This window comes from Lolium rigidum, chromosome 4 (genome assembly GCF_022539505.1).
Source record: "Lolium rigidum isolate FL_2022 chromosome 4, APGP_CSIRO_Lrig_0.1, whole genome shotgun sequence".
Lineage (NCBI taxonomy): Eukaryota > Viridiplantae > Streptophyta > Magnoliopsida > Poales > Poaceae > Lolium > Lolium rigidum.
This window is the reverse complement of record NC_061511.1, coordinates 249,178,837-249,187,874: the sequence shown is the minus strand read 5'-3', so window position 1 is coordinate 249,187,874 and position 9,038 is coordinate 249,178,837.

Below are 9,038 nucleotides of genomic sequence, written 5' to 3'. Positions count from 1 at the left end.
AGTCAGATACAGCCGAACGGATACAATTGACGAGCTAGCAGACCCTCTTACCACTGGTAGAAAAAAGGCCTTCCGGACAGCCCCATTAGTCGCGGATATGCAAGAACCGCGACCAATGGGACCTTTAGTCGCGGCCCTTGTGGCGAACCGCGACCAAAGGCCTGGGCCCAGGGTGCTCGGTGGCCAGCTGGTGGACGGGAGGGGCTTTAGTCGCGGTTGGCCAGCGCCAACCGCGACTAAATGTCCTCGAGGCCGGCCCAAAGCTTTAGTCGCGGTTGGCCAGGCCAACCGCGACTAAAGCCCCTCCCCTATATATACCATCCAGCCCACAACACTTAGCCATTTGGTGCCACTTCTCTTCACAAACTTCACAAGGGGGTGTAGGGTTTGCTTTTGGCTCCTCTTATGCACACAAGGTGTTTGATAAAATGCCCCAAGAGCATGAAACAAACATGATATGAAGTGTCGGAGCCACACTTGATCGAGCTTCCTCAATTATTTTTTCCTCCTGGATCACGGTTAGCAACAACTTGAACCTTTCATATATATATATATATATGTGTGTAGTTCATTGTTTAATTTCTATTTAGTTTAACAAATGCATGATGGTTAATTATATATTTTGTATTATAATAATGCAGATGAATCGGCAATGGATGTACGCTAGCCGACTCTCCGGCGAATTCACTACTGGTTTGAAAGATTTCCTCGTAGTGGCTAATGCGAACAAGCAGGGGGGGTTTTGTTATCTGTCCATGTGTTGACTGTAAGAATCAGAAGGGTTACTCTTCCTCAAGGGAAGTTCACTCGCACCTGATTCGGCATGGTTTCATGCCAAGCTATAATTGTTGGACCAAGCATGGAGAAAGAGGGGTTATAATGGAAGAAGATGAAGAAGGGGATGACATCGATGAGAGCTATCTTGATCATTTCGGTGATACTTTCATGGATGATGCTGAAGGTGGGGAAGGTGAAGGGGAAGGTGATCAAGAAGAGGCACGTGATGAGCCCGTTGATGATCTTGGTCGGACCATTGCTGATGCACGGAGTCGCTGCGAAACTGAAAAGGAGAGGGAGAATTTGGATCGCATGTTAGAGGATCACAGAAAGGCGCTGTACCCCGGATGCGATGATGGTCTAAAAAAGCTGGGCTGCACACTGGATTTGCTGAAATGGAAGGCACAGGCAGGTGTAGCTGACTCGGCATTTGAAAACTTGCTGAAAATGTTGAAGAATATGTTTCCAAAGAATAACGAGTTGCCCGCCGATACGTACGAAGCAAAGAAGGTTGTCCGCCCTCTAGGTTTAGAGGTTCTGAAGATACATGCATGCATCAACGATCGCATCCTCTACCGCGGTGAATACGAGAATTTGAATGAATGTCCGGTATGCACTCGCATTGCGTTATAAGATCGAGGCGATGACCCCGGTGACGATGTTGAGGGCCGGAAACCCGGGAAGAAGGTTCCCGCCAAGGTGATGTGGTATGCTCCTATAATACCACGGTTGAAACGTCTGTTCAGGAACAAAAAGCATGCCAAGTTGTTGCGATGGCACAAAGAGGACCGTAAGTCGGACGGGGAGTTGAGACACCCCGCAGATGGAACGCAATGGAGAAAGATCGACAGAGAGTTGATACGTCTCCAACGTATCGATAATTTCTTATGTTCCATGCTACTTTATTGATGATACCTACATGTTTTATGCACACTTTATGTCATATTTGTGCATTTTCTGGAACTAACTTATTAACAAGATGCCGAAGAGTCAGTTCTTTGTTTCTAGCTGTTTTTGGTTTCAGAAATCCTAGTAAAGAAATATTCTCGGAATTGGACGAAATCTTCGCCCAGGGTCCTATTTTTGCACGAAGCTTCCAGAAGACCGAAGAGCTAAGGAAGTGGGGCCACGAGGCGCCGACATCATAGGGCGGCGCGGTCCAGGCCCTGGCCGCGCCGACCTAGGGTGTGGGGCCCTCGTGTGGCCCCCTGACCTACCCTTCCGCCTACTTAAAGCCCCCGTCGCGAAACCCCCAGTACCGAGAGCCACGATACGGAAAACCTTCCAGAGACGCCGCCGCCACGAATCCCATCTCGGGGGATTCGGGGAGATCGCCTCCGGCACCTCGCCGGAGAGGGGATTCATCTCCCGGAGGACTCTTCATCGCCATGATCGCCTCCGGAGTGATGAGTGAGTAGTTCACCCCTGGACCATGGGTCCATAGCAAGTAGCTAGATGGTCGTCTTCTCCTTGTTGTGCTTCATTGCTGGATCTTGTGAGCTGCCTAACATGATCAAGATCATCTATCTGTAATACTATATGTTGTGTTTGTCGGGATCCGATGGATAGAGAATACTACGTTATGGTGATTATCAATCTATTGTTTATGTGTTGTTTATGATCTTGCATGCTCTCCGTTATTAGTAGAGGCTCTGGCCAAGTTTTTGCTCTTAACTCCAAGAGGGAGTATTTATGCTCGATAGTGGGTTCATGCCTTGCATTGACACCGGGACGATGACGAGAAAGTTCTAAGGTTGTGTTGTGCTCGTTGCCACTAGGGATAAAACATTGATTCTATGTCTAAGGATGTAGTTGTCGATTACATTACGCACCATACTTAATGCAATTGTCACGTTGCTTAGCAACTTAATACCGAATGGGGTTCGGATGATAACTCGAAGGTGGACTTTTTAGGCATAGATGCGGTTGGATGGCGGTCTATGTACTTTGTCGTAATGCCCAATTAAATCTCACTATATTTATCATATCATGTACATGCATTGTTATGCCTTTCTCTATTTGTCAATTGCCCGACTGTAATTTGTTCACCCAACATGCTTTTATCTTATGGGAGAGACACCTCTAGTGAACTGTGGACCCCGGTCCTATTCTTTACATAGCATACAATCTACCGCAATTGTGTTTTACTGTTTTCTTTGCAAACATCTTCCACTCGATACGTTTAATCCTTTGTTACAGCAAGCCGGTGAGATTGACAACCTCACTGTTTCGTTGGGGCAAAGTACTTTGGTTGTGTTGTGCAGGTTCCACGTTGGCGCCGGAATCTCTGGTGTTGCGCCGCATCACATTTCGCGACCATCAACCTTCAACTTGCTTCTTGGCTCCTACTGGTTCGATTAAACCTTGGTTTCATACTGAGGGAAACTTGCTTCTATACACATCATACCTTCCACTTGGGGTTCCCAACGGACGTGTGCATCTACGCGTATCAAGCTAAATTTCTGGCGCCGTTGCCGGGGAGATCAAGACATGCTGCAAGGGGAGTCTCCACTTCTCAATCTCTTTACTTTGTTTTTGTCTTGCTTTATTTTATTTTACTACTTTGTTTGCTGCACCTAAACAAAACACAAAAAAATTAGTTGCTAGTTTTACTTTATTTACTGTCTTGCTCTCTATATCAAAAAACACAAAAAAATTAGATACTTGCATTTAATTTATTTTGTTATCATGTCTAGTTCTGTACTTGTTTTTATTTTCACTAGTTAGGCATAATGGAAAACAACAAAAAAATTAGAGATCTTTATGAAATTTATCTTGAATTAGGACATGATGTGTTTGAAGAGAAAATTAAAAAACCCATGGAACTTTGTTTGCAAAATAGTTGTAGCAAGGTTATTAGCATGAACTCTTTGAACACCATTATTGCTAAAGCTATGGAAGAATTTAAGCTTGGGGAAGCTGGTTGTGATATTTTTAGTCCCCCAAGCATGGAGGAGAAAATTTACTTTGATGATACTTTACCTCCTATATATGATGCTTGCAATGATGAATATGATATTTTCAGTCCACCTACTATTGAGGAGAAAATTAATTATGATTACAATATGCCTCCTATGTATGATGATTATGGTGATGAGAATAATAATGATAGGTATTTTATTGAATTTGCTCCCACTACAACTAATAAAATTGATTATGCTTATGTGGAGAGTAATAATTTTATGCATGTAGCTCATGACAAGAATGTTGTATGTGATAGTTATATTGTTGAGTTTGTTCATGATGCTACTGAAAGTTATTATGAGAGAGGGAAACATGGTTATATGCATCTTAATAATATTAAGTTTCCCCTCTTTATGTTGAGAATCTTGAAATTGCACTTGTGTTACTTTTCTATGATTGCCACTTTGTTCTTCATAAATCTATTTTTGTACAAGATTCCTTTTCATAGGAAGTGGGTTAGGCTTAAATGTGTTTTGAATTTGCTTTTTGATGCTCTCTTTTGCTTCAACTCTTATTACTGAGCCCATCTTAATGGCTATAAAGAAAGAACTTCTTGGGAGATAACCCATGTGTTTATTTTACTACAGCAATTTTTTGTTTTGTTGAGTCTTGGAAGTTGTTTACTACTGTAGCAACCTCTCCTTATCATGTTTTTGTGCCAAGTAAAGTTTCTATGTTATAGTTGATGTTATATTTGGGATCGCTGCGCAGAAACAGCATTGCTGTCTGTCACGAATCTGGGCACAGGCCTCTGTAGAAAATTCGAAAAAATCTGCCAATTTACGAGCGTGATCCTCAGATGTGTACGCAACTTTCATTAGTTTTGAGTTTTTCCATTTGAGCAAGTCTGGTGCCATTTTAAAATTCGTCTTTACGGACTGTTCTGTTTTTGACAGATTCTGCCTTTTATTTCGCATTGCCTCTTTTGCTATGTTGGATTTATTTCTTTGATCCATTAATGTCCAGTAGCTTTATGCAATGTCCAGAAGTGTAAAGAATGATTGTGCCACCCCTGAATGTGTGAATTATTAATTGTGCACTAACCCTCTAATGAGTTTGCTTGAAGTTTGGTGTGAAGGAAGTTTTCAAGGGTCAAGAGAGGAGTATGATATACTATGATCAAGAGGAGTGAAAGCTCTAAGCTTGGGGATGCCCCCGTGGTTCACCCCTGCATATTTTAAGAAGACTCAAGCGTCTAAGCTTGGGGATGCCCAAGGCATCCCCTTCTTCATCGACAACATCATCGAGTTCCTCCCCTGAAACTATATTTTTATTCGAGTCACATCTTGTGTTCTTTTATCGGGAGCGTCGGTTTGTTTTTGTTTTCGTTTTTGTTTGAATAAAATGGATCCTAGCATTCACTTTGTGGGAGAGAGACACGCTCCGCTGTTGCATATGGACACATATGTCCTTAGGCTTTACTCATAATGTTCAAGGCGAAGTTTTTTCTTCGTTAAATTGTTATATGGTTGGAATTGGAAAATGCTACATGTAGTAATTCTAAAATGTCTTGGATAATGTGATACTTGGCAATTGTTGTGCTCATGTTTAAGCTCTTGCATCATATGCTTTGCACCCATTAATGAAGAAATACATAGAGCTTGCTAAAATCTGATTTGCATATTTGGTCTCTCTAAGGTCTAGATAATATCTAGTATTGAGTTTTGAACAACAAGGAAGACGGTGTAGAGTCTTATAATGTTTACAATATGTCTTTTATGTGAGTTTTGCTGCACCGGTTCATCCTTGAGTTTGCTTCAAATAACCTTGCTAGCCTAAACCTTGTATCGAGAGGGAATACTTCTCATGCATCCAAAATCCTTGAGCCAACTACTATGCCATTTGTGTCCACCATACCTACCTACTACATGGTATTTCTCCGCCATTCCAAAGTAAATTGCTTGAGTGCTATCTTTAAAATTCCATCATTCACCTTTGCAATATATAGCTCATGGGACAAAATAGCCTTAAAAACTATCGTAGTATTGAATATGTACTTATGCACTTTATATTTTATTAAGTTGCTTGTTGTGCGATAACCATGCTTCGGGGAACGCCATCAACTATTGTTGAATATCATGTGAGTTGCTATGCATGTCCGTCTTGTATCGAAGGATCTATCATTTTAGTGGTTGGAGCATGCAAAATTGTTAGAGAAGAACATTGGGCCGCTAACTAAAGCCATGAACCATGGTGGAAGTTTCGGTTTGGACATATATCCTCAATCTCATATGAGAATAATAATCATTGCTACATGCTTATGCATTTAAGAGGAGTCCATTATCTCGTTGTCCATGTTGTCCCGGTATGGATGTCTAAGTTGAGATTAATCAAAAGCGAGAAATCCAAAATGCGAGCATTCTCCTTAGACCTTTGTACAGGCGGCATGGAGGTACCCCTTTGTGACACTTGGTTGAAACATGGCATGCAAAGATCCGGTAGTCCAAGCAAAGTAGGACGAGGTGCGGGCACTATTAGTATACTATGCATGAGGCTTGCAACTTGTAAGATATAATTTACATAACTCATATGCTTTATTACTACCGTTGACAAAATTGTTTCATGTTTTCAAAATAAAAGCTCTAGCACAAATACAAGCAATCGATGCTTTCCTCTTTGAAGGACCATTCTTTTACTTTTATTGTTGAGTCAGCTTTACCTATCTCCTTCCACCTTAAGAAGCAAACACTTGTGTGAACTCGTGCATTGATTCCTACATACTTGCATATTGCACTTGTTATATTACTTTATGTTGACAATATCCATGAGATATACATGTTATAAGTTGAAAGCAACCGCTGAAACTTAATCTTCCTTTGTGTTGCTTCAACACCTTTACTTTGATTTACTGCTTTATGAGTTTACTCTTATGCAAGACTTATTGATGCTTGTCTTGAAGTACTATTCATGAAAAGTCTTTGCTATATGATTCACTTGTTTACTCATGTCATTACTTTTGTTTTGATCGCTGCATTCATTACATATGTTTACAAATAGTATGATCAAGATTATGATGGCATGTCACTTCAGAAATTATCTTTGTTATCGTTTTACCTGCTCGGGACGAGCAGAACTAAGCTTGGGGATGCTAATACGTCTCCAACGTATCGATAATTTCTTATGTTCCATGCTACTTTATTGATGATACCTACATGTTTTATGCATACTTTATGTCATATTTGTGCATTTTCTGGAACTAACCTATTAACAAGATGCCGAAGAGCCAGTTGCTGTTTTCTGCTGTTTTTGGTTTCAGAAATCCTAGTAAGGAAATATTCTCGGAATTGGACGAAATCTTCGCCCATGGTCCTATTTTTGCACGAAGCTTCCAGAAGACCGAAGAGCTAAGGAAGTGGGGCCACGAGGCGCCGACACCATAGGGCGGCGCGGCCCAGGCCCTGGCCGCGCCGACCTAGGGTGTGGGGCCCTCGTGTGGCCCCCTGACCTACCCTTCCGCCTACTTAAAGCCTCCGTCGCGAAACCCCCAGTACCGAGAGCCACGATACGGAAAACCTTCCAGAGACGCCGCCGCCGCGAATCCCATCTCGGGGGATTCAGGAGATCGCCTCCGGCACCCTGCTGGAGAGGGGATTCATCTCCCGGAGGACTCTTCATCGCCATGATCGCCTCCGGAGTGATGAGTGAGTAGTTCACCCCTGGACCATGGGTCCATAGCAGTAGCTAGATGGTCGTCTTCTCCTTGTTGTGCTTCATTGCTGGATCTTGTGAGCTGCCTAACATGATCAAGATCATCTATCTGTAATACTATATGTTGTGTTTGTCGGGATCCGATGGATAGAGAATACTATGTTATGGTGATTATCAATCTATTGTTTATGTGTTGTTTATGATCTTGCATGCTCTCCGTTATTAGTAGAGGCTCTGGCCAAGTTTTTGCTCTTAACTCCAAGAGGGAGTATTTATGCTCGATAGTGGGTTCATGCCGCATTGACACCCGGGACGATGATGAGAAAGTTCTAAGGTTGTGTTGTGTTGTTGCCACTAGGGATAAAACATTGATTCTATGTCTAAGGATGTAGTTGTCGATTACATTACGCACCATACTTAATGCAATTGTCCGTTGCTTAGCAACTTAATACCGAATGGGGTTCGGATGATAACCTCGAAGGTGGACTTTTAGGCATAGATGCAGTTGGATGGCGGTCTATGTACTTTATCGTAATGCCCAATTAAATCTCACTATATTTATCATATCATGTACATGCATTGTTATGCCTTTCTCTATTTGTCAATTGCCCGACTGTAATTTGTTCACCCAACATGCTTTTATCTTATGGGAGAGACACCTCTAGTGAACTCGTGGACCCCGGTCCTATTCTTTACATAGCATACAATCTACTGCAATTGTGTTTTACTGTTTTCTTTGCAAACATCTTCCACTCGATACGTTTAATCCTTTGTTACAGCAAGCCGGTGAGATTGACAACCTCACTGTTTCGTTGGGGCAAAGTACTTTGGTTGTGTTGTGCAGGTTCCACGTTGGCGCCGGAATCCCTGGTGTTGCGCCGCATCACATTTCGCGACCATCAACCTTCAACGTGCTTCTTGGCTCCTACTGGTTCGCTTAAACCTTGGTTTCATACTGAGGGAAACTTGCTTCTATACGCATCATACCTTCCACTTGGGGTTCCCAACGGACATGTGCATCTACGCGTATCAAGAGTTTAAAGATTTTGCAGCTGACGCAAGGAACATAAGATTTGGTCTAAGTACAGATGGCATGAATCCTTTTGGCGAGCAGAGCTCCAGCCATAACACCTGGCCCGTGACTCTATGCATCTACAACCTTCCTCCTTGGTTGTGCATGAAGCGGAAGTTCATTATGATGCCGTTGCTCATCCAAGGTCCGAAGCAACCCGGCAACGACATCGATGTGTACCTAAGGCCATTAGTTGATGAACTTTTACAGCTGTGGGGAAGACCCGGTGTCCGTGTGTGGGATGAGCACAAAGAAGAGGAATTTGACCTACGAGCGTTGCTTTTCGTAACCATCAACGATTGGCCTGCTCTTAGTAACCTTTCGAGACAGATCAAATAAGGGATACAATGCATGCACGCACTGCTTACATGAGACCGACAAGTGTACATTTGCCAAATTGTAAGAAGAACGTGTACCTTGGGCATCGTCGATTTCTTCCGAAAAATCATCCAAGAAAAAGAGAGGCAAGCATTACAACGGCAAGGCAGATCACCGGCCGAAGCCTGCGGAACGCACTGGTGCTGAGGTATTTGATATGGTCAAGGATTTGAAAGTCATCTTTGGAAAGGGTCCTGGC